At 44.3% G+C, this 25,492-nt stretch overlaps 1 protein-coding gene across 2 annotated transcripts in view; it reads right to left on the reverse strand.

Annotated features, from left to right (window-relative positions):
* LARP4B (La ribonucleoprotein 4B) overlaps positions 1-24,079 on the reverse strand; it is a 91,752-nt gene extending 67,673 nt beyond the window's left edge. The window contains exon 1 of one of the 2 annotated variants that reach the window (XM_053225187.1): positions 23,896-24,079. The gene's annotated coding sequence lies outside the window, so the exon portion shown is untranslated. Of the gene's footprint in view, positions 1-23,024; positions 23,304-23,895 lie in introns of those variants that run through there. The other variant, XM_027073301.2, reaches the window with a different exon arrangement.
* Positions 24,080-25,492: the final 1,413 nt, after the last annotated feature.

Raw genomic sequence — 25,492 nt, forward strand, 5'->3', positions numbered from 1 at the left:
CCACACCAACGGAAACGCACCTCCAGACAGCAGGACCAGAGTTGTGAAGCTAGCAGCCTTTCCGGCTCAGCTCAACAGCTAGACCCTGAACTTCAAACAACGTATCTCCTTTGATGTTCCCGAACAGCGTACACAGTAACTCTGGTCCATGAGGCGGGACCACAATACCCATGATTTCATCAGATCAGTCTGAGAACCAGGGTTCCCAGACAGCCAGGCCTGACCTCCACCGCCTCACAGCACCCCAAGGACTGGATTTAATCCCCGTATCTCTCAGGCACTTCTGAAAACACAGCATCCACATGTCAGATACAGAGACTTAAAAGCTAGCCATCGGTCTCACGAGGTGACCATGCAGGTTTTTGGTTTCCATGATGGCGATGGCGCTCCCTTCTCTCAATAACCAGCTTATGAACTTCCCAAAACGCTTGTTATAATGAAACAATCTGATGATCAAAGGCGATCTCATGCACTGGTCAACTCTATCATCAGAAGCACAAAATCACTTCCGTGCTATTAGGCAGGTTTGGCAGTACCAACTACTCAAAGAGAAGAAGAAATGCTTGGGACAAATCCATTTCAGAAAGGTCAGTATTTTCCAAAATACAGGATGAATGACAAACGTTGAAGTGTAATAGTTTGTAATACTTGTGAAACTGTAATAGAAACTACATCAACTCTCACGAAACATCAAATCCAAAAAATAAAGACACAGAACGGTAACCAGACTGACAAGTCATAGAAAGTACTGTAGATGCTTTACCATATTAACTGCTGGATTTCTAAGATTCTTAAAGAAAAAATGTTTGGTTAAAAACAAGGTAAGATAGATAAATGGCGGGGGGGGGGGGGAATTCAATTACAAAGAATCCTTTATTATATCTACTACCTCCATTTTTTTTTCCAGTCAGAAATATGTGCCTCCCGGTCCAGTGTGCCCATGCATGCTGGCAACGCTCCACCACAAAAAGAAAGAAGGGAAGTCGTGGCAGTGTCCTGGGTCGACAGCACGGCAGGCCCAGTCTGTCCCAGGCGCCCCAGCCACGAACCAGTGATCCTGATGCCACACCAGTCCACCTCTTCATTACCGACCCAGCCAGCACACACGGCTTTCCTCAGGCCCTACACCCGGAAACAGGGGTTCCTGTGTGGGCAGCACAGAAGGCACACAGCATTACAACCAGACTCGGTCAAATGTTTCAATCCAGAAGACGGTTTGGCAGGGCAGCACTGATGACAGCTCCAGCAGAGAACAAGCCTCCCAGGCACCCATTGTGAGACCACAGCCGTCCTGAGGCCTCAACGACTGCCTCCAGAAATGGCCAGAATGCAGGTCTCGGGGCTGGACTAGAAGGCTGGGGATAGGGTGGGGGAAGGTGCCACCAAAGCAAAGCCTGTGCTGGCCCCAGACCTAGCGGTCTGAAGTGGTGACAGTGTCCAGAGGCAGCCTTCACAACGGCCTTCCAGAGCCAAACAAAAGGAGTGATTTCCTTGGTTCGATTTCACCCGTCGCCGTGGAAAAGCAGAAAGACGACACCAAAGAGCCCTTCCTCCTATCTCGTGGTCTCTATGCCAGCCGGACATTTTACATTTCATCTGTCAAGGCTACACCTGGAAATTTTATCAATCTTATTAAACACTTGGGACGGTACGGTCCTCTCAGATCTATTTCTAAAGAATCCTTTTCCCATATACCAGAAATGTCTGTTTCATAATTAAACATTTGTTAAGGGCTCCAGGGTCCCATCCAGGACCCCATATCGCATTTAGGTGTGACTTCTCATCTCCTCCACACTGTGACAACTCCTCAGCCTCTCCTCATCTTTCCTCTTCACTTTCCAAGTGTGAAGGGCTCTCACGGCCACACACGGACAACGTGCGGAGCAGAAAGAATGAACGAGTAACAAACACGTTAGGATCCACGACAGTTCACAATACCACCACGCTGGTCACCTGCGGAGACTGTCAGGATTCCAACTCATTCTTCTGAAGATTCCTAAAGGCAAACAACCGTCAGCCCGCCTTCCTTGGAGGACGGCAGCGGCATAACCAAAGAGCTGAGCGGGGCGAGCTGCTCTCTACGCAGGAAGCACCACTAATAAGCAGGGATGACTGAAGTAGAAAATCACAATAATGCAACATCTAATGAAATAACGAAGGCAATTACCATCGACGTCTGCTGAAATCGGGCAGAGAGCTGACAGAAAACTTTATAATGGCTAGATCGGATGGACACTGAAGCCACTTTTCAATCTCATGACTGAAAGTGTAACAACCAGCTGTTACACTCTTCTTGGTGTGAGCAAAGAGCACCGTTTATGAAGTATTCTTGCCAAAAAAAGAACCTTTAGTTAATCAAACCTCTAGATCTGACTCCCAATTTAAAGGAAATTCTGGGGCAATACACGTTAAATAACACCAACACAAAGCCATTAGCTAAATCTAAAATGTGGGGCATTCTAGAAGACAGATGACCTCATTTCTGCACGAAATCTAAGACATGAAAAAATGGAAGAGATTTTTATTGCTACAAAATACAAAAGCTTTAACCAAAATAACCTTATGTGAGAACTGTAACGAGACTGAAATAAATTAACTCTAGAATGACATTTTTGACAGGAAAAATTGAATGTTGCCTAGGTAATAAAGGATATTATAGAATGATTATTAATTTTGTTGAGTGCAATCCAGGTGGTGTGGCTGTGGAAAAGTCTTATCTGTGAGATATACAAACTAAAAGACTATGGGTACAATTATATATCCGGAATTTGCTTTAAAATATGCTAAAAACTGTTTTGGTAAATTTAAGAGACAACACAAAACAAAAATGCAAGAATGTAGCAAGTGACTAACAGCTAGAACTGGATGACGGGTGCACTAAGGACTGCTATACCGCCTGCCCTCTCTACTTCCATGGTTAAAGTATTCTGTAATGAAAAGTAAAAAGAAAAATCTAATTAGGACACAGTTACCAATATCCATCTGAAACTTCACACACTTACTGTTGTTTAAAATCTGCACTAATACAAAAATATGTAAACTATCTCATGAACAATGTTTAGCTTTAGCAAAAAAAATAAAAATAAAAAAATAAAGAAAAATACAGAAAAGCAGAAACTAACACAATATATTTCAACTATTTAAGATTCAGAGATTACCTTAGGTTAAATAAGCAGGATAGGAGACTGTGGACAGTATAATTACAAGTATATTTTAAAAATTCACACAGCTGACTTTGTGAATATTTAAAAGTAATACACTAGATGACTAACAATGTATGACCAAGAGTTAAAACACCAGGATAGTGTCTTACGTTGCTTCATTTCTGTAGTCTCAATTTTCCAAATACCTTATTGTTTTATAACCACACATGCTTAATGAAACTCATCCAGCTTGCTGGTGCTGTGTTTACCAAGCAAGCATCGAACAGTTCAGAGTCCCCCGTGCGGTACCTTTCTAACAACAGAAGTACTGATCGGCAGGAAAAGCAACCAGGACCCTTCCCAGTGGGTTGTCAATACAGATTAATAAAAATGCCAATCAGCTGTCACACCATTTTTTTGTGAAAATTCACAACTCAGTCTTGTTCTCTAAGACAGGGGGTCTCAGAGGGTGGCCTGTGCCTGTCAGGGGTCCCAGAGACCTTCCCAGGGGCCCTCAGATCATACCAATTGTCACAACAACCACAAAGGCTGTTTGCCTTTGTCTGCTCGCAAACTGCCGTGGAGTTCTGGTATGGTTACAAAGGAGAAGAGTCAAGGTTATGTGAAGGGACTGTTAACACACTCCTCACTGTTCCAGCTATTCATCCGTGTGAGGTCAGATTTCCTTCTCATCCTTCAACCAAAATAACAGATCACTGACAGATCAAATGCAGAAACACAGAAGAAGCAACCTGAGATTCTATTAAATTAGACACTGAAGAGATTTATAAAAATACAAAACAATGCCATCCTCCTCATTAAATTATTTTTTTGTTTTGGAAAAGATTGCTACCTTTTCATAAGCAATGATATTTATTTTACATGTAATGGCTTTGCTATTATTGTTAAAGAAAAACTTTTTAAATCTGAGTCGTAATTTTTAATGCAAATATACAGATAAGCCCCGTAAACAAAAGTTCTTCAAGGTCTTCAATAATATTTAGAAGTGTAAAAAGGTCCCAAGACCAAAATGTTTGAGAACCACTGATATAAGGCAAAAGAAGCGCTATGTACAGATGCCTGGCTTCCATGGACAGGAGACAGCCTGTGTTCACGGACCAGAAGCCATGGTATTCCTAGGATGGCAACACTGCACATCTACAGAATCCATGCAATCCCTATCAAAATCCCACCTGCCTTTTTTGCAAAAATTGATGAGATGATCCTAAAATTCCTATGGAAATACAAGGGACCCAGAGTAGCCAAATCATCTTGAAAAGAACAAGCTGATTTCAAAACTTACCACAAAACTACAGCAGTTAAGACGGTGTGGTATTGACATAAGGAGAGACATACAGAACAAAAGAACTTAAAGAGTCCAGAAATAAACTCTCACATTTATGGCCAGTGAATTTTCACAAGGGTGCCAAGACCATTCAATGGGGGAAAGAAAATCCTTTTCAACACGTGGTGCTGGGACAACTGGATATTCACACGCAAAAGAATGGAGTGGGGCCCTTATCTCACTCTCTCTATAGAAACTAATTCCAAATGAATCAAACACCTAAATATGGGGCACCTGGCTGGCTCAGTTGGAGGAGCAGGCCACTGTTGATCTCAGGGTTATGAGCTTGAGCCCCACATTACGCATAGATATTCCTTAAAAATAAATTAAAACAAAAACAAAACCTAGGTGCACCCGGGGGGCTTAGTTGGATGAGTATCTCACTCTTGATTTTGGCTGAGGTCATGATCACAGAGTCATGGGATCGAGTCCTCTGTCGGGCCCCGTGCTGAATATGGAGCCTGCTTCAGAGCCGCACTCTTGCTCTATGGGGTGCCCAGGTGGCTCAATCAGTTAAGTGTCCAACTTCGGCTCAGGTCATGATCTCGTGGTTCATGAGTTTGAGACCCACATTGGGCTTTCTGCTTTCAGCACAGAGCCTGCTTTGGATCCTCTGTCCTCCCCACTTTCTCTGCCCCTCTTCTGCCCTTTTTTTTTGTCTCAAAAAAGAAAAAAAGAAAAAAAAAAGAGTCTCTCTCTCTTTGCCCCTTCCCTGCTCACGTACTCTCTAAAATAAAAAACAAAACTACACTCAACTAAACTAAATGTAAGAGCTAGAATTATAAAACTCGGAAGAAACCACAGGAGTAAATCATCTTAAGCCTGGATCAGGCAATGCCTGCTTACATAGGACACCAAAGCACAAGCAAAAGAATTAAAAATAAATTGGTCTTCATCAAAATTAAAAACTTTTGTGCTTCAAAGCACACCACTACCAAATTGAAAAGACAGCCCACAGAATAGTTGAAAATATTTGCAAATTATATCTCATAAGGGATATGTGTATATACACAGAAAAAGAAAGAGAAGAATGTGTTCCTAAAACTCAATTATAAGAGACAAATAAGTAAAAAATGGGCAGAGTATGAATTGACATTTTCCCAAAGACATACAAATGGCCGATAAGTACATGAAAAGATGCTCGACATCATTAGTCATTAGGAAATGCAAATCAAAATACAAAATACCACTTCAAACTCATTGGAATGGCTATAATCAAGAAGACAAGTAACAAGTGTTGGCAAGGATGTGGAGAACTGGAATCTTAATACAATGCTGGCGGGAATGTAAAATGGCACAGCCACTTTGGCAAACATTTGGATGTTGAACACAAGGACATCACATAAGCCAGCATTCCCACACCTAGGTATACCCCCAAGAGAACTGAAAGCATTTATCACCCCCAAAACTTGTACGTGAATATTCAAATAGTGGAATAGCCAAAAAGTGGAAATAACCCAAGGAATAAACTGGAAGAGGTTAAGAACTTTATTTTCATACATGTGCTTGGCATACCTCAGTGGATTTGCAAATAACAATGACACAATCATAGTTTGAGAATTTGATAATTTCTACAACAATCAAAATAAAGATAGAGACCTGGAGACTTCCTGACTCCAGAACAACATGAACATTTTTTTTCTTGGTTACAAAAGGGTAGTGTGTAAACATAGATGATTTGTCTGTGGATCAGAAATCCAAAAAGGGAATGAATTAGTATTTGGATCTGTGTCATGCAACGGTTAGTCTAAATGCTTCACAAAGTCACTCAATCAACCTCAATTTTCTTAGCTCTCATGCCCACTTAGCAGCCTGGGAAAATGCGCTCAGACATGACTCAGTCAAGGTCACCAAGCTAGTTGAGTCCAGTGAGCTAGTCCATACACACACACATAATTTCTGCTATTCAAATCTACATGCTCGTACGGAAATTCTGCGGTGCAGACAGCTTGCCCTGTCAATCCATGCCAATGGGCGCCCCCACTGTGACAGGGCCTCAAAGTACCTGCAGCTTCCTTCATTGGTCTTCATTCCTTCTCCCCCCCTTCTATGGTGACCTTCATATTGCCCAGCGCACACATAATGATTTTAATATTTAAAATAAGCACTTTTTAATAAATCAACATGGTGCCCAAATATAAGCCAAATTTAACTTCATCTTTTTATACAATAAAACCAGTGATCCAACACCAAGAAAAAACAAAAGAAAACAAAACTGGCCGTGTTGAGAGATGATATGTTGCATCTTACTGGGGAATTTTCAAGCATATAGTTTTGGGTTTTTTTTTTGTTTTGTTTTGTTTTGCTTTATGAGTTGGCCTTGAAATGTACACATTTCATAGGAGAGGAGATTCTCCTATATGGGGGCCACAGAGGAGACAGCTTTTTTCAATCTAAAAACATTGTTCTGAAATAAGGAAGTCTCCAGTTCTACAAACCACTCTCCATTCTCCATATTCACCCAGCCATTCAATACTTCCCTGTCTTTCTTTGCACCATTTCTCTTCTCCTCGCCTGGGATCCTCCTCCCTCATTGAAGGCCTCCTTCTCTTTCCTCTCTCATTCCTTCTTCATGTGCCCACAGCCTTATGTTCTTTACAGCATTCACCACACCTGTGGTTCTCTCCTACCATCCTGAGTCTCTTTTAGGAATCCACATTTTTCATATATATCCCACCAGTGATAACGTTCCAATTTTACCCCCAAGGGCTTACAATTTACCTCCAAGAGCTTCCTATTGTCAGTAACACTCAAGTACAGATGGTTTGGCTGCAGTGTTGTGTCAACACTCTATTTCTATATTTGCATCCACAAAATGAGGAGTCAAGTTTGCTAAGTTTTCTTCTAACTCCTCTGGTCTGTGGCTGAGAGCAAGCAGTCCAGGGACAGTACAAGACGCTACGACACAGACGTGTTCTGAGAACTCCCGCGTAACTGTTTGGATTATTTTTCAAAAAACAGTGACTGAATATTCAACTGGATAAGTAAACACAGTTTTATCCAAATATGGAAAATGGGCTGTTGACAACCTTAGAGACTGCCCTAATTAAGTACTATATGATCCCTTTGAGAATCAATTAGAAAAGCCAGAATTTGTTACTTTCAATGTCTAGACATACTATGTTGAAAGACAGTTTACCTATCAGACCTCTGAAACTAAATAAACTCAGTGGAAAAAAACAGAAATGGTCAAAGAAGCTAAATCAAATCATTAAAGCACCATCACAGTGTTTTGGGATTTGGAAGGACATTTGTTAATAATAGTAACTTTATTTTAGGGACTCAGTATGCACACCTCTAAATAGAGGTGTAAGAAAATGAAATACCATGATAGGAATTACAGTTCCTCATTCACTCGGCTTGTGCTGCAGGCTGCATTACTGTGTTTATCTCACAGCTGTCAGCATCGCTCTGTACGTAATATTTAAACTATATGTTCCTGTCTCAGGGAAGAATAATTTGTGAGCAGCTCAGAGCACATTAGTCTACGTACCTACCACAGCATAGATCTCCAGAGATCATATACTCGACTGAACCTTAGGCTTGAAGGTGGGAACATTTATAGAGCAGCAGAACCCTGCTTCCAGGAGAGCAGTTACTCTTTGTTTTTTCCAGATTCAGTATCTACAAGATAGTTTTCCCACAGTAACTGTGGCACTCAAAGACACGAACAAATGAAAGAAAGGAATCTAGCTTTAGTAGAGTAGTTGCTTAATTACACATTTAAACTGGCACCCAGTAGGGAAACAGTCCTAAACAGATGCTGCCAGTAAGCTTCAAGATCAATTTTTTAAATTTCCTTTTGCACGTGCACACCTGCGCTTCTACTGAGAGAGACAGCAATGGGGAAGGTGACTCATTTTTTTACACTTCCATCTGATTCTGCTCAAGGGGCAGAAAATCAGACACAAGGCACACTTATTTCTTACCCAGACAGGATCGGAAAAGCATCTACGTAAGAAGTATACCCCAGAAGTTACATTTAAATTTTTTCCCACTAACTGCTTTTAACTTAGAACTTATTTAGTAATTCCACACACACAATGAAAAAGGTCCCTTCCAGCTTTAAGACTTAAAATTGGTTCATGGAATGTTCTCTCGCCCTGGAGAGGGCAATTATTTGAAAAGATCGTTTTAGCTAAAATTTTCATTAAAATACAATACAAAACAAAGAGAGAGTTTAGGTCATCTCATTAACCCTCTGGTTAAAACATTAAATCTCTGCAAACTCCAAGCAGTCCAACACTTGGTGACAAGGAAGCCTAAATACTATTTGAAACAAGTGAAACAGTATGAAGATTTAAAGATCGCACCTTCTCACTCTGCTCGTGACTGGAACGGTCATTTTACAAAGGAGGGTGCAAAGCCCAGGCAGGCAGTCATACCCTTAGAGGCAGGGCCCAGCTGCCCTCAAAGTGTGACCTCTTCCTCGGACCAGGAGTCACTCCTCTTCCGGTGGAGGAACATCTCCTCAGGCAGTTACATGCCCCCCCCCCCATCTGAGATGAGATGGGAAGGGTGCCCACCACATGGGGCATATCCCTCCAGGGCGCAAGCTCAACTAATCCACACACCTGCCTAAACGCTACCAGAAACCTCCACACCAAAGCCGCTGCCTCCACAAGACAGGATGCAACCTATTTCATGTAACCTAAAATGGAAGGAGCGAAATATAAGAAATATTTTTCACAAAGATACTCCATTCCAGAGTTGAAAAGCAAGTTGTTCTGAGTGCAGCCTGTTTAGAATGTATTCTGACCTCCGCTTGTCTGTTATCAACATTTTCTCAGGTAGGAGCTGTTTCCCACGTTGCAAACCACAAGCCGCGGCCAGCCAGGGCTGCCGCAGTAGCTGGCCAGGCGGCCAGTCCACCCTCTTCCTGACTCGTTCGGGCCCCTCACTCCTTGAATCGGTATGCCCACCTGCTGGGTGGGGTGCACCCACCTGCTGGGTGGGGTGCACCTCTCCGAACGCCATCTCTTTTCTTAGCCACACATGAACCTCCTGGTAGCAAGTAAAACGTATCTGGAGTCCAGAGGAGGAAAAAACAGCTTACTGCTGGCAGTTCATTCTATGATCACCTTATGGACAAACAGCAGAACTGCTTCATTCAATATCTTTCAGAATTTATTTTTACCCTAGGAAACGGCATATATGTGGTTCTCCCTTTCTTTAGGACACAGTTTTGTTAACTTCATTTTGAACATAGGATCCTTTTCTTGGGATTACCCACACTCTCCATAAAAATCTTCACTTTCTCTCATTTACAGCTGAACATAAAAAGCGCCGACGATCAAATGCAGTACCAGCGTATACCTGCACCAAAGAAAAGTCAGACTCAGTATCATAAAAAAGTCTTTCAAGAGACCCAGAAGTCCTCTTCATAAACGAACTCTGGATAGTACATTGCTTCAAATCTTTTCAAAGGAAAAAGTCTCTATTTCACCTCAACCTTATCAATCTTTCATTTCTTTAAAGACTGCTGATCACATTTTATTACTTTCCAATTTATAGTCCCATAACTACAGCTTTTCAACCGACAGCAGATGCTAGTTACGTGAGATGGGGGGGGGGGGTTGGTGAGCAACCTTAGAACTCAGCATTTCAGCAAATAACAGAATTCAGAGCTGGAAAGCGGCTCCGAGCTGACTTAATCCTGTGCTGCTCAGACTGCAGTATGCTTATTATTCCTAGGAGGGCGCCAAAGAATCAGAACTAGAGGTGATAAAATTGTCCGAAGTCCAGAACTATTTATATATATAAAGCGATTAAGTAATAAATAAATAATTTAATTAGTTAAAAAAAAAAAAAAAACAACTGAGGCACCTGGGTGGCTCAGCTGGTTAAGCTTCGGACTCTTGATTTCAGCTCACGTCATGATTTCACAGTTTGTGAGATAGATCCCGGATGTTAGCACAGAGCCTGCTTGGGATTCTCTCTCTCCCTATTTGTCCTCTGCTCACTTGTGCACGCGTGCTATCTCAAAATAAATAAATAAACGTTAAAAAAATAAACATTAAAAACAAAACAACCAACACAACAAAAACCTGTACACCCGACACGGACAGAATATCTTCATTCTGTAACAGACACGTAGCTTTCAAGGGCATTAAATTAAAAGAAAAGCTTCGTCTTGGGAAAAGGTACTTCTGATCTGTGTCAATCAGCTAACCAATAAATAAAAACAAAGCAAGAACATCCTGAATGTGTAGTGTTTCTACAAACGAAGAATGAAATTCAGCACATCATGAAAACATTCCAAAGGGTCTGTAGGACTCGAAATTAGTAAAGAGCTGTTTGATCCAACAGATGGTAGTGATAAAGATGGCAACTTACCTTCCCCAAGTCCTCACTACAGCCCTATAGACATTCTCTAAAATCTTGTTACGTGAATAGGCAAGCCAGCTTCCTTAAAAATTAAAAGCCATTTAACAGCTTTATAAGTGGTGATAAAATACACGTTATTTCAAGACCTATATTAATGTGCATCCCTCCTTTCTCGAATTTAGTATTCCTAACAGATCTAGATTTCTTAGCACTTTGGTGACACAGAGTGAAATATCCTGCAACAATTATAATCCTACACAAGCTCTTGAAAATCAGGGGTGCCTCAGTGGCTCAGTCGGTTAAGGGTCATCTCTTGATTCCAGCTCAGGTCATGATCTCACAGTTAGCAGGATCCGGCCCTGCATCAGGCTCTGCGATGACATCACGGAGCCTGCTTGGGATTCTGGATCTCCCTCTCTCTCTGCCCCACCCCTGTTTGCATATGCTAAATCAATCAATCAATCAATAAACTGAAAAAAAAAAAAAAAAAAAGGAATTCGGACCTCACAAGTCAAAGCAAGGGACCCCAAATACAGCCTGAACATAACACAACTTAAAAAATCTTCACGAGAACAACTGACTTTTTGTCAGCAGTTTCCACCCAAAGAAGATCTGGAGAAGAAACATACTAACTAAGGGAGCGCTGGTCCTTTATCTGTGCTCGGGACCCTACACCCTCCTCTCTTCCTGCATCCTCCCTTCTTCCTCCAGCACTGTTCAAACACGCCTGGCCTAGGTGGTCTCCAAAGACAGAGCGCGCGCAAGGGAGGAAAAGCCGAAAGGTCAGAGAAGCAGGGACAGGGAAGGATAAAGACAGGGGGCCGGGGGCCTGTCCAAGCTTTGCGAAGCTCTCTAAGCTCTCCAAGCTCTGCGAAGATGGCCCATCACCTGCTTGCTGCTGAGGTCTGCCTGTGCTGGGCACTCTCCCTCCTCAGCCTCCCAGGCAGCTGGATCATACTTGCCACTCTCAGCCTTTTTTCCCCCTCCCTTCTTACCCCCACGGATGCTCTTCCTCTGCACTAAGTGCAACACAAGCTCTGGCCCTGTGTGACCGGAAGTAGCCGTGAATTCAAGCAGGCGATTCTAAACACCAACACGTGAACCCTTCACCACTTTAACTCGTGTATGCTCCATGGCTTGGGCTTTCTCCTTAGACTGATTCAGTCCACCAGACCCTCTTTTCTTTCTCTCTCACCTAAACCACATCCATAACGCATCACCAAGACTTTCCCTTTGTTTCTTTAAAGTACAACTTAGTTACAAAGTGTGAAAAGCACAGTCCTTCTAGAATATTCTCCAATTTTTATAGTGTCTTACCCATGTACCTAACAGTTTTCCTTGTGATTTGTTTTTATTGAGACACTCCAAAGTTTTCAAAGTCGTGCGCCTGTGTTTCCACACTACTGTACCAGCCCATACTAGTTACGTCCTACAACTGCAGGAAGGAGCGGAGTGCCCCAAGCCCGCGTGGGAACACCCCGAGCTGACTCCTGAAAGCACACCACCCAGCTGGTGGGGAGAGGAAGTGGGCAGCCCACGCCAGCCCCGCAAGGCCCACAAATGACTCCAGGGGCTCCTCCCGCACCCCACGCCCGGGGGTGTTCTTCCACCTCTGTGAGTACTGCAGGCTGAAGGTCAGTGCAAGTGATCAGCTCCCCAAAATCCATCATCTACAAAAATCCATTCCCACCACCCTTCTCCTGAAGACAAATAAAGCAAATCTGACAACCCCTCCATCTCAACGAAACACAGCATATCATCTACCCAGCTGCCCAAACCAGAAACCTACCAATGCATTTTCAACCTCTTCTTCTCAAATTAGCCTGTATCTTCCCATCTCTATTACCGATAACCACCATCTCGGAACCAAATCACTACCTGACTTCTTACGCACCTCCAACCCCACCAATTCCTCACAGAAATGACCTTCCTGAAACAGGAAACTATCTACTACCCTGCAGTTCACACCTCGAAGGCCTGCGCTTGGCATTCTCCGTCTTCCCACTGCCTGGGTTGCAAACCCATTATGCCCAGCGGCACAGCGTGTCAAGAGCACGCCGTCTCTCCCGTGCTGGGAGGGCAGGAACGTGTCTATCTTCTCGGCCACTATATTCCTGACACAGTACCTATCAGAGTAAAACCTCAGGAAATACGTGTTTTAATCACACTGTGCCTTTCATGCAATAAACACGCAGGAAGAAATTTTTGGTCTTTAAAACAAGTAAAAGTTTTGTTTCCAAGTAAAAGCCTCTGTTGCTGCAGACTACAAATGATGTGTTAACGTGGGAAATAGTAGTATTTTTAGGTCGGGGCAAAATTATCGTGGGTTCGGTTTCATTTCATCTCAGATGCTCTCCAGATTCTGGATGTATGTGTGCATATGTGTATACGTGCAATCTAAACATCCAGAAGAGCCAAATACAAAGTGATGCTGACAATAAAAAATTACATTTAATTATTAAAATAACAAGTTATTTTATTCTTAGGAAGAAGTTCCTAAGTGGCAAACATATGCTAAAATTTTTTTGTATTGAATATGGAGGCCAAAGATCTTTTTGAAAATCTGTAAGCCAAGTCCTTTCACTGCAAAAACAGACACATACCAGAAATGTTAAACACAGACACAGAAGTTTAAGGGAACCTCCCCCCCACCACCACCTCCAGTCCACCGATGAACAACAGGTTGGGCATCTGAGGAGGAGTCAAGAGCAGAGGCTCGAGGCCCGCCCAGCGCCCCAAGTCCCCACTGACCAGGTAGTGACGCTGGACACTCCCATCTTACCTACTGTGAGCATGTTTAGGGCAGGTGCATCACAGCGTGTGATTAAACCAACGCAGTCATTACTAATCACTAGGGAGCCAGAGGCCGGACCCGGGGAGCCAGGGGCGCCACGCTGACTCACAAAGGAGCAGCCAGAGTCTAAGACCAGGGCTCAAATGCCAGGTATGGCAACTGAACACGCTTTCACATTTCCCAACATGACAATGCTAATCAGATGATATTAAAATACAGTGAATAACACCTAACACAAAGTGTTCCCTGCAAAAGGGATACCACACTTAAAAGAGAATTTAAGTTCTACAGTTGTGACTTCAAAAATATCTACTACTCTAGATAATCTTTCAGTTTGATATTCCAAAGGATATGTATCCTAGCACAATACGATCTCCATTTTATAAATAACTGGATCACGACTCCAAGGCCAGTTAGGATTATAATTCAACACATGAACACCGTAACCGTAACACCGTAAAAGTTCCAAGCGAACTATCAGTCAGCATCAGCTCCAGTAATTCTGAATTACTGTCCAGTGAAATAAATGAACTTCTCTCAGTCTTGGGGTATGAGGTACCCCTCACCCTAGTAATACTCACTGTACAGAGCACTATTAAAACTTTCTGTTTCAAACCAGCACTTCTGAAGCTTAACTATGCTGTGTGGCATAGGCTGCAAATGTATCAGGTTACTTGGACCTAACGCGTACATAGGACACCTAACATTTCCAAGAGTTGGGTCCTGTTTGCAATGGACTTGGAAGCAAGAAACTAGATTGGCCCCATTTTCTGCTCTTCATCGTGTGATATAAAACAAACTGTCTCCAGGCCTCAGTTTTCCAAACAGTGAAACAGGTGTTCTGAAAAACAAATTAAAAAAAAAAAAAAGAAACAACAAGGATTTTAGATACTCCGAGTCCCAAGCCAAATGCGTGTTGCTGAGGGTGAGGAACTGTGGCAGTGTGCATTCATTTCCCACATCCTGTAGGAACGCTGCAGGCGGTTCCAACCTGAAGTCATTATGCACACAGCAGGAAGCAAGCAATAACAGTTGTTGAGCATGGTAAACTAAAGGCCAAGAGAGGTGGCAGTGCTCACCTAAGTCACCCCCTCTCAAGTCTGAGCCCTCTTTACAAAAAGGTGATGAGGATGAACAGAGGTGGTGACAATTTCAAAGCCTGAATATGGAGCCCGGCACCAGCAGCCTGGATAGCAAGGTTTACAACTGTCTGCCAGTTCAGGAAGGAAACCACTGAATTTATATGAATTTCTCAAAGACAACATGTTAACTGCAGTCTGAATATATGATACAAATTGGAAGATCTGTCAGTGCCTTCCTAAGTTGTTTAAATTTTCTAAAATGATGAACAATACCCTTAATTTTCTTGAAATGAATGCTTTTTTTTGTTTCAAAAAATAGAGTTTAATAGCTGCTGTAAGATTCTGCTTTAGAAAAAAACCCCGTAAAACGCCAACTTAAAGTTCTGTAGCATTCGAAAGGTTAACGAACACTCCCACCAACTTTAGTTCTTTTGTGAAACCCCCCCATCAAGGGAGTACCTCGAGACCACCTTCCGGGAGTTCTGTAACTGGAGCGCAAGGCAGGACTGAGCTCAGGGAGGACAGCAAAGGCACCACACCCTCTGCCACCTGCTGACCGGCTGCCCTGCACACTCACTTTGCACTCCCGTGGGCTTCAGGCTGAGTCTTTGGAGCTCCAAAACCCGAGGACTACACCTGCTTATCAGAAACTACTTATCAAATCTCAGTTAATAACAGAAGAGTCTCGGGGAACGTCCTATTTCCAAGTGTTACACCGCTCACACGCAGACACCATGCGAACACTGTCAGAGGCTTCCCTCCCCATCATCCACCTCCACAGTGAACAACGGTGCTGAAAACAAAACTCTCCATGCAACGGAATTTAGGCTGATCAGATGTACTATATTATTAAACACTTGGTAAATATATGGTTTACAAATTTTCAATATACTTCCCTAACTGCCCCGACACACCAAATTGTAAACTGGAAGTTAGTGATCCAGCCCTGCTCACAAAATCACCTAGTAATACAATTAGGGGCCATTAATGATCCTGGGACAATACCTGACCTGCAGCTTTTTCTCTTGAACTGTCACCTTGCATTTTCCCAAAACTTAGTGAGCTGACAGATCAAAAACCTCCACAGTGACAAGCACGCTCTCAATATCCTGAACTTCAAAGGAAAAGTGCCAAGAATGTCCCTGGTCTTGACTGAAACTACTAAAACTTACGGTCATTTATGACCTCAAGGCACTGTGTGCAGGGACACACTTCACTCGTAAGTGGAAGTTCACAGGGTCACAAAAGACTTAAAATCTGCAGTTTTTTGTGGCGATTCTATTTTCTCCTCCTGGTCCATTCACCCTTAGGGTTAACTCTCCCACAGAGGTGGCCTGAAAGGTAATCATTTCAGCAAAAGAAATGAAAACACATCAACATACACAAAAAAGTGTGAAGAGCTGCAAGCACAAACAGACTGCTGTGAACTACTGTACTCATTTCGACCTTTGGTCCTCACGGACTGCCCCCCGCCCCTACTGTGTAATGTGTCAAGAAGAAAATACCGCTGACTCATCAGTTACTCATTCTGTACAATGGTCTGTACTCAAGTGACCTGCTGAAGAGACACCGGAAACAACTTTATATTCTGAAAACAAGAATCACTGAAGATTCAGATATTAATCAAAAAGGAACATGAAAACTTCCAATCCCAGGGAAAGTTTCATCCAAAAAAGTTATTACAATAAACTTCTGCACCAAAAGACAACTAGCATACTATCATTTGAATGTTTTTACCTCCTAAAAACACAAGAGAAAATGGTTTACGTTCTACATGTCTAGATTTTTAAAAGGTAACTTTCCACAGGCATTTCTACTTTTTTTTTTTTAATGTTTATTTATTTGTGGGCGGGGGGGGGGACGGAGGGCGCGCTCAGGGTAGGGGCAGAGAGAGGTAGGGGGACAGAGGATCCAAAGCGGGATTACGTGCTAACAACAGCAGGGAGCCCAATGTGGGGCTTGAACTCACGAACCGATCGCGACTGGAGCGGAAGTCCAAAGTCCCTCAAGTCTACTTTTAAAAATTCCTGCTGGGGCGCCTGGGTGGCTTAGTCAGTTAAGCATCTGACTCTCAGTGTAAGCTCAGGTCAGGATTCGTGGGCTCGAGCCCTGTGTCAGGCTCTGTGCTGACAGCGCAGAGCCTGTTAGGATTCTCCCTCCCTCTCTCACTCACGCTCTCTCTGCTCCTCTCTCTCCCCTCCCCCACTTGTGCGGTCTCTCTTTCAAAATAATAAATAAATAAATAAATAAATAAATAAATAAATGTTCCTGCTATTCTGTGATTCTGTGACTCTGCAGAGTTGGAAAGAGCCTGGCAGCTATACAGTACTACAAGCTCTCTGAGAATACATACGTTATATATGGTAAGGCAGAAATTACACAGATGGTAAAACTTAACAATGAAATACAGAGAAATAACGTAATTAACAAAGAAAAACGTTCAGAAAGTAATCTTTAAAGAACTGGTTTTAAAGGACACGATATTTTCAGAATAAAATATTTGAAAAGGGGTTTTTTAACATGTTCAGAGAGATATAATCAACTTGTAAACTCAGGCAACTTGTAAATCTGTATCAAACCAGTCACTATGTTTTTATCCTTGTATTTTGAACTTTGACAATAAAACAAAACTTTTCGAAATCTGAAAACAGAATGTTCTCATTCTTCAGAAGTTTCTAAAAAAGGAATCTCTTAATTATTCTGTCTTAATAAAAGCTGAAATAACAAATATACTTTACAACTGATAAACACAAGCAAACTTAAGTCAAATTTTTAAAATACCGTTTTAAACATTATGTTTAATATAAATGAAAAAGTTCCTAAACAAGCTGTTCTTCATTTAGGCCGGGGCTTGACCTTTGCACCGTGATAAACACAACATAAACACGAGGGCCCTCCACCTCAGGGCCAAGTAACACCCATCTGTGTGTGCCCTTTCCTTTCTCCCCATGCCACTCTCCATAAATCGGAATAAGATTGCTTAAAAAGGCAATAGTCACGGGATTCTCCTGCTGAAAACCCTCCAACTGCTTTCTATTGTTCTTAGGACACAGAGCAAAATTCTCACCTAGGAGGAGATCTCTCAGATCCCATGTGATCCAGCTGCTACCTCGTCTGACCTTCTTTACTCAGCCTCATTCAAATTATTCCTCCAAACGCTGTGCTCAGTATTGCTGTGCACCCATCTTGTTTCCATGGCCAGCTACCCCCCCCACCCCCCGCCCTACTGCACTCTCCCTAAGGGAGCCTCCTGGCCCCTCAAGGCCTACAAGGCCAACACAATGTATGGCTCTCATACGTGCTCATTGGTTATCTACGTCCCTCAGTGGACAGTAAGCTCCAGAAAGGAGAGCAATCCATCCCTTCTGCTCACCATTATAACCCTAAGATTTATTCATAAATTCTTCAGTGAATACTCTGTACTGTTCAAAGGTCTAGGTGCATGTCACTGAAGAAAACAGAAACCCTCAACCTCAGAAAGTTAACTTTCAAGCACCATACATAAAATATGGAAGTTACAGGGGCGCCTAGGTGGCTCAGTCGGTTAATGTCGGCTCAGTCCGACTCCTGGTTTCAGCTCACATCATGATCTCACGGTTCATGAGTTTGAGCCCTGCATCTGGCTCTGTGCTGACAGCGTGGAGCCTGCTCAAGGATCCTGTCTCTCCCTGTGTCTGTCTCTCTCTGCCTTTCCCCTGCTTGCCCTCTTATCTCTCTCAAAAATAAACAAACATTAAAAAAAAAAAAAATACATGGAAATTACTTGGAACATTACAGTATAATAAGAGCTACAAAGAGAAATAAGGGAACGGAGATCAGGGGGCCGGCCATAGGACCTGCTGTAGTAATATAACAGTAACAGCTAGACTACTCGAGGGAGTGTGTGCTGAGAGCCATCAACAAGTTTTGTGGATGGAAGCTTCAAGAATCCAAATGCCTGCCTGCTTTCCTCTAAATAAAACAACACACTTTCCCTTCTAGATCCTTCTAGACCACAAGCCCTAGAGAAAAGCTGTAAAGCTCTGGTATCATTTGCCTTTGTACCGCGCACGTCCCACCGATCAAAACACCTCCTCAAAGAAGGCATGAGCCCTTGTCTTACATCCCTACCCGACCCTGCAGCAATGACTCTCCACGGGGAATGAAAAATGGAAAAATCCACTTAAGTTTAAAAATACATTTTCACTATTGTAAATTGCTTTGTTTGGGCTAATACAATTTGTTTTCATTTTAAAGCCAAATAAAGAAGAAACATTTGTTATTAAAAAGGGGGCACATTTCTAAAGACTGAGAAAGAGTACAATCTAGGTCACGTAATTAAATGAGTCCATCTAAAACACGGCAGGCACTAGATAGAGCTATCAAACCACTAACATTTTGTAAATATAACCACGCACTTTCCACTGCATTCGTTTCAAGTGAAGATTCTCGTGTCTATTATACAGGCATGCAACTACTATCCGCAAGTCATTTCCCTACAACCAAGTGAGAGGTGTCTTCAGACACGCCTTTTTCCATCCAGTTAAAGTTTACTAAACATCTACAGAGGGCCCCCAATTTATGTTTCAACATACAAGTTTTCAACTTCACAATGGTGCAGAAGTGATACACATTCAGTAGAAGCTGTACCTCAAATTTTGAATTTCCACCTTGTTCCCAGCCAGCAGGCTCCCAGACAGCCCCATGATCGTGAGAGTAACAACTGTACCCACACCGCCATTCTGTTCGTCACTTTCAGTATTCGATGAATGACACAAGAGACAGTCACCACTTCATAATCAAACAGGCTTTGTGTTAGAGCATTTTGCCCAACCGCGGGCTAATGTAAGTGTTCTGAACATGTTTACAGTAAATAAGGCTAAGCTGTGAGGTTCAAGGTTAGGTGTATTAAATACATTTTTGATTTAACAACATTTTCAACTTACAAGAGGTCTACCAGGACATAAGCCCATCCTAAGTTGAGAAAGATCTGTATGGGGGGCCTGGACCTGAGCTTGGCAAAGAGGTTACAAAAAAAGCATCTCACCCACAAGGAGCTCTACTTAATTAGGGGCTGTGCCTAAGGTGATACAGAAACAGAGAGGCACTAAGCACGACTTTAGAAATTAAGGCAAAGATTCTTGAAGGACTCCTGAAATACCCTTATAAGGATGGATTAAAGAGCAAAGTTAAGAAAAAATAAATTTAAAAAAAGACATTCAATTTCAAGCAAAGAAACTATGGGGAGCAGAGGCAGCACCATCTCCAACATCACGGTCCTGAGGTAGAGGCAGTGGTCAGTTCAGGCCAAGCAAAGGTGGCCTGGCCAGCAAGGAGGATGCAGAAATGCCAAGGCCCCTGGAGCCAGGCCCCTGGGCGTTTCTTATTTAGGCAGGGGACAGTCACAGAGGAGTTTTTAAAAAGGGCCCAACAAACAGGATATGCTTTTAAAGCAGCCTCTAGCCATAGTGTGACTAAAACGGTGTGCTGTAAAAAAGAGACATGTTATTTCTGTCACACAAATACTATCCTAATTTATAAGTTTTTAAGCCAAAAAATTTGCATATTAGACTTCATAAAGAACATTTTCAGTGAAGACTAAGTCTCATCTTAAGGATTATCAAAGTCTCCCTAAAAATCAAGTAGCATGCTTTTAAATTTGAGTCAAATTATGAAACGTCCTTCACGTTATACAATTCACTCTGTGACCCAGGTCTCACTACCAGGGAAGTAGGACGGACACTAAAGACAAAATCAAACTGCGACAGGAGATGCAAAAGTGGTGGCATCACTCACCTGCAGCCCTTATTAACTAAGTGAAGGCAGCTTACTAGGAAAATGGTGAAAAGTCAGTTTATGAAAGCATTAAAGGGACAAGAGGACCTTTGGGGGTGGAGGAAGGTAAGAAGGGAAGGAGACATGAGCGGAGTTAATACTTTTCTTACCTGTTCCTAAGGTTAAAGACATTTATTTACATACAGGAAAAACAAAGTGTTAGATCGTTAGCAAAAAAAACAACAACAAAAAAAATTTCCACATTGGAATTATCTTCCTTCTAATAAGAGAACCTAATGGTTTTTCACTTTACAATTCCATATTCTAATAAAGGAATTCATTTTCTAGTCAAGGTAACTCCAGGAGAAGTAGAGTAGCTCCAAAGGTATTAGCAAGTACAACAATTAGCAAACAGTCTGAGCTGAACTAAACTACAATCAGATCTGGTGAGTTTTCTCTCTCTCAGAAGGCAGTGCCTCATTTACTGTGTACTCTAAAATTAGCTCTGACAAAAAAAGAGAACTCTTTAAAGGAATAAAGTTTTACAAAAGAGCAAAAGCAACAAAGCTCAGCAAGTTTTTAACTAACTATGTATTTTCCATAAAAACTACTTCAGTGTTTGTTTTCTTCTGTCCATAAGGAAAAGGCTCAGTCAATGGCCTTTTAGGAAGAATTACAAGAACACACGGAGATTTTCTGGCATTTACCAAACTGAAAAAAATACTTAAGTACGAGAGAATTCTTTTTTTTAATTTTTTTTAATTTTTTTTAATGTTTATTTATTTTTGAGACAGAGAGAGACAGAGCATGAACGGGGGAGGGTCAGAGAGAGGGAGATACAGAATCTGAAACAGGCTCCAGGCTCTGAGCTGTCAGCACAGAGCCCGACGCAGGGCTTGAACTCACGGACCGCGAGATCATGACCTGAGCTGAAGTCGGCCATTAACTGACTGAGCCACCCAGGGGCCCCAGTACGAGAGAATTCTAAGAGCACAACCATGAGGTTATGCAAGCATATTTAAAACTTGTGCCTTTAAGGGGAGGGCAATAACAAACACAACTTAAAGTAACATAGATCCATACTGCTTTTAACAATCTCCAGGGACCATCATAAAGAGACCACATGTTACTAAAATTAGAAGACCAAAATTATGATCCCACTTATCACTATGGAAAGTATGAATCCAGCACTACACTTTGAAATAAGAGTGGAAGGAGTCTGTCAGGCACCTGGCACTTGGTAAATGGGACCACAGGTCTAGCACTACAAAAACTTGTAAATACTGCTGCAAATCTACTTAACAGGAGTTAAACTACCTGAAGGTACTGTTTATTGTATTACTGTTAACAACCTGGTGCTCCCAACTTGCACTTTTCATATTTTAGACTTACGTTTTATATATGAAGACTGCTTCATACAAACAAGTCACTAAAATGTGTCCACAGAGGTTTTAAGTATGTATTTGTCAAAACTTATGCTTATTTGTGGAAATCATATTAAGTTCAATAAATTCTCCAACTCTCAACTTCCTTTAAAGCACAATCCCTGGGAACCCTAAATAAAATCACTATCTCCCTGAATATGCTGCCATTTAATTTCATCCACTCTTCCACGAAAACACATTAAAATGAATGCTAGCACTTGCATTATCATCTATTTTCTCTCTGGCTTCTACTCAAACATAGTGTAACTGCTTTCTCAAAATACACATTTTATCCTCAGAATCTGCTTTCTCTGCCCAGATACATGTGATCAAGCAAAAACAAACAACCAAAACACACCAAAACAAAAACTCTCCAAAGCATTTTTTAATTTTTTATTAAAATTGACAATCACTGAATATTGAAAATAGTAATAAGGTAAACATTTTCAAGTTTTAATAAGAACTTATTATTAATTTCTATTAATAGGTTAATGAATAGTAAAACACCCAACTTGTCACAACAACCCTAAGAGGCTGACATTATTACCCCTTCTAGAGATGGCCAGTGAAGCACCAAGAGGGTAAGTCATTTCCAACCAGTAAGACACCATGCCATTCTTCCATGTAAATAAGTCAAGTCAAATTAATGTTTCAAAATACAGGATGAAATTTATCTCCAACCACAGGCAAGCTTCAAAGGGAAATACACAAATCAACTTTATGGTTGAATAATAAATTTGCTAATCTGATGCTTCACTTTAGCAACCCAAGCAAACTCCAGTCAAGAGATCTCTCTCATAGCTTGTTTCATCAAACTGCCTGTCCCTCTACTAAATACAGAGGAAAGCGAAAAAGCCACAACCATTTCAACTTCTGTAAATTACCCTGACTGTAAATTAGAGGGAGCCGGGCAGGTGGGGAAGTATGGAAATTGCACATTGCTCACACAGTGCACCAGGGAACATCTCCCTCCCCCCCTTTTGCAAAGGACAACTTAGCACTTATTTCGAGTGCATTTTAAATTCTTAACACAACTTAAGAGACCAACTAAATAGCATTAAGAAAAAAAAAACTTTCGAAAGGGAAAGTAATTTGTATACTTACAACATTCGTCTTCGAGTTGGCATTATCCTTTTTTAAAACCCTCACACTTACCAAGTAATTTCCCTGCACAGTGCAGCGAAATCGTTCGGTTTCCTCAGTTATCCAAAACTTCAAACTTCCGTTTAAGATTAGGACAAATTACAGTGCAGCCAGGAAGACGGTGTCGAACGCTTAGGAGTTACCCTACGGATAATTTTCTAGTTGCATCTCATCCAAAATTAAAGGCCGTTTTACATAAAAATAAGAAACGAACATGCAACACAAAACTGCGCCGAAATCTTAAGTTTACGTTCGGATTGGACACGACTGAGACGCAGGTGGTAAGAGACTGCTGACCTGTCCTTTTCACCACAGTGTACCGTGGTCCTAGTTCGAACGCAGGGCATCCTTGGATTTGATTTCTCTCTAATTCCTTGAGCAGAACCCGCCTCTGCTCAAGCCCATCGAGAGGAGAACGGGAGCTCCCCAGACACACCCGGAGCAACAGGATCCCCACTTCCTGGTCCGAATGACCCCGTCCCCTCCCCGTTCGGCCGGCCGCCGGGGCCTGGGCCCGGGGCGGAGGGCAGGGCGAGGCCTCTGCAGTGCGGGCCGGACGGCGGCGCTGGCCCGGCCCCGACCCCCACGCCCCCGGCCCCGACTCCCGGCCCCGACCCCCACGCCCCCGACTCCCACCCCCGACCCCCGCGCCCCGGCCCCGACCCCCGGCCTTGCACCCGGGCCCCGCAGCCCGGCGGGGCCCCGCCACCGCGGCCCTGCCCGCCGCCCGGCCCCGTCCGGCCCGCCCGCCGCCCGCCGCCGCGTCCTCCGGGAAGATGGCGGCCCGTGACAGGCGGGCGCGGCGCGGGTCCGAGGCGGCGGCCCGGCTCCAAGCGGGAAGCGGAGAGGACGGAGCGGCCCGCTCGCCGCCTGCCGCGCTCACCTGTCAGCAGCGCCGCCGCCGCCCGGCCGCCGACCGCCGCAGCCCCGGTGCCCGGCGACCGCGCCACACGCGGACGGGGCCGAGAGGGAGGGGCGGGGAGGGCGCGGCCGGCCCGGACGAGCGGCGGGGGCGGCGCGGCGCGGGCTGGCGGCGGGCGGCGGCGGCTCCTTCCCGTTTCGGGCCCGAAAATGTCTCAACCTCGCGACTCCGGCGCCCCAACGCTCCTTCCCGTTCGCATGAGAACACACAGCTCCCACTTCCGGGGCTCGGCGGAAGTCCCGCCTCGCGCGCCCGCGCACCCGCGCGCCCTCGGACTCAGCGGCCGGGCCCGCCGACTGGCGCTCTACGCACGGGAGAGCCTCTCGTCATGGCAGCGCGGCGTCCCGATTGGCTGCGTGCGGCGCCCGGCCCTCCCCTCTGCTTCCCGGCCTTTCCGTGCGCGCGCCCCTCCCGGCTGCGCTTGTGATTGGCGCGGGCGCGCACGCAACCCCGCCCCGCCCCGCCGTCCCCTCGGTCCCCGCCGCCCCCGCTGCGACTTGAGGAGGCGGCGCCGTAGCGTAGTCCTGCGACCTCCGCCTTGCTAGCAGATGGCCGTCTCCCGGCACCCCGGACCCCGCCTCCCAAGACCACGACCCCCGACCCCCTCACCCGAGACCGCGACCCCGTCCCCCCCTCACCCCGAGACCGCGACCCCGTCCCCCCTTCACCCTAGGACCGCGACCCGGTCTCCCCCTCACTCTGGGATGGCGACCCCGCCCGCAGACCCCTGCTCCTCAGTGCCTGAACAGACACACCCACACACCACTTCTCCCCCGGCTCCCGCCCGGTCCGCCCAGGCGCAGGTTGGGCCCCGGAGAGCCCCGGGGCGCCGGGCGTCAGCTCCGTGCTGCAGGCTCTCCCGGGTCTCGAGTCACATTGTGTCACCCACCCACACCCGTGGTGCGGGGACGGAAGACAAGTGTGTTCACCTCCTTGAAGCCGGCTCCCTACTGAGCACTGATCGTATGGACGTATGGACGTGGACATTTGAATTAGTCCCATTGCAGGAGTTCACACGTACTGAAGGTGTTTTCTGGTCACTGCCCAGCCTTGTCCCTGCACCTGTGCTTCCCATTCGTGCTGCGGAGGGACGTGTGCATGCAGGTGTGCGCTTGGACTTCCGCGTCCTCAGGGCCCGGCGCGTCCTCAGGCCCCGGTGTTGGGTGCACTTTGCTGTGTGACCATGTCACCTCCCGGCTCTAAGGAGCTTGCACACTACATAGTGATATTCACGGCAAGACTTTTTTTTTTTTTAATGTTTATTTTTGAGAGAGAGAGAGAGAGAGAGAGAGAAGTAGCAAAGGAAGGGCAGAGAGCGAGGGAGACACAGAATCCGAGGCAGGCTCCAGGCTCTGAGCTGTCAGCACAGAGCCCCATGCGGGGCTCGAACTTACAAGCTGTGAGATCATGACTTGAGCCAAAGTCCGACGCTTAACCGACTGAGCCACCCAGATGCCCCTTCATAGCAAGACTTTAAAAATAAAAACCTCCGAGGACTGAAATTCCCTCCAACACTGAAAGCACTAAGTGTAGCGTTTAAAGCCCGGGGGGCTCAGTC

Source organism: Acinonyx jubatus, chromosome B4 (genome assembly GCF_027475565.1).
Source record: "Acinonyx jubatus isolate Ajub_Pintada_27869175 chromosome B4, VMU_Ajub_asm_v1.0, whole genome shotgun sequence".
NCBI classification, from domain to species: domain Eukaryota; kingdom Metazoa; phylum Chordata; class Mammalia; order Carnivora; family Felidae; genus Acinonyx; species Acinonyx jubatus.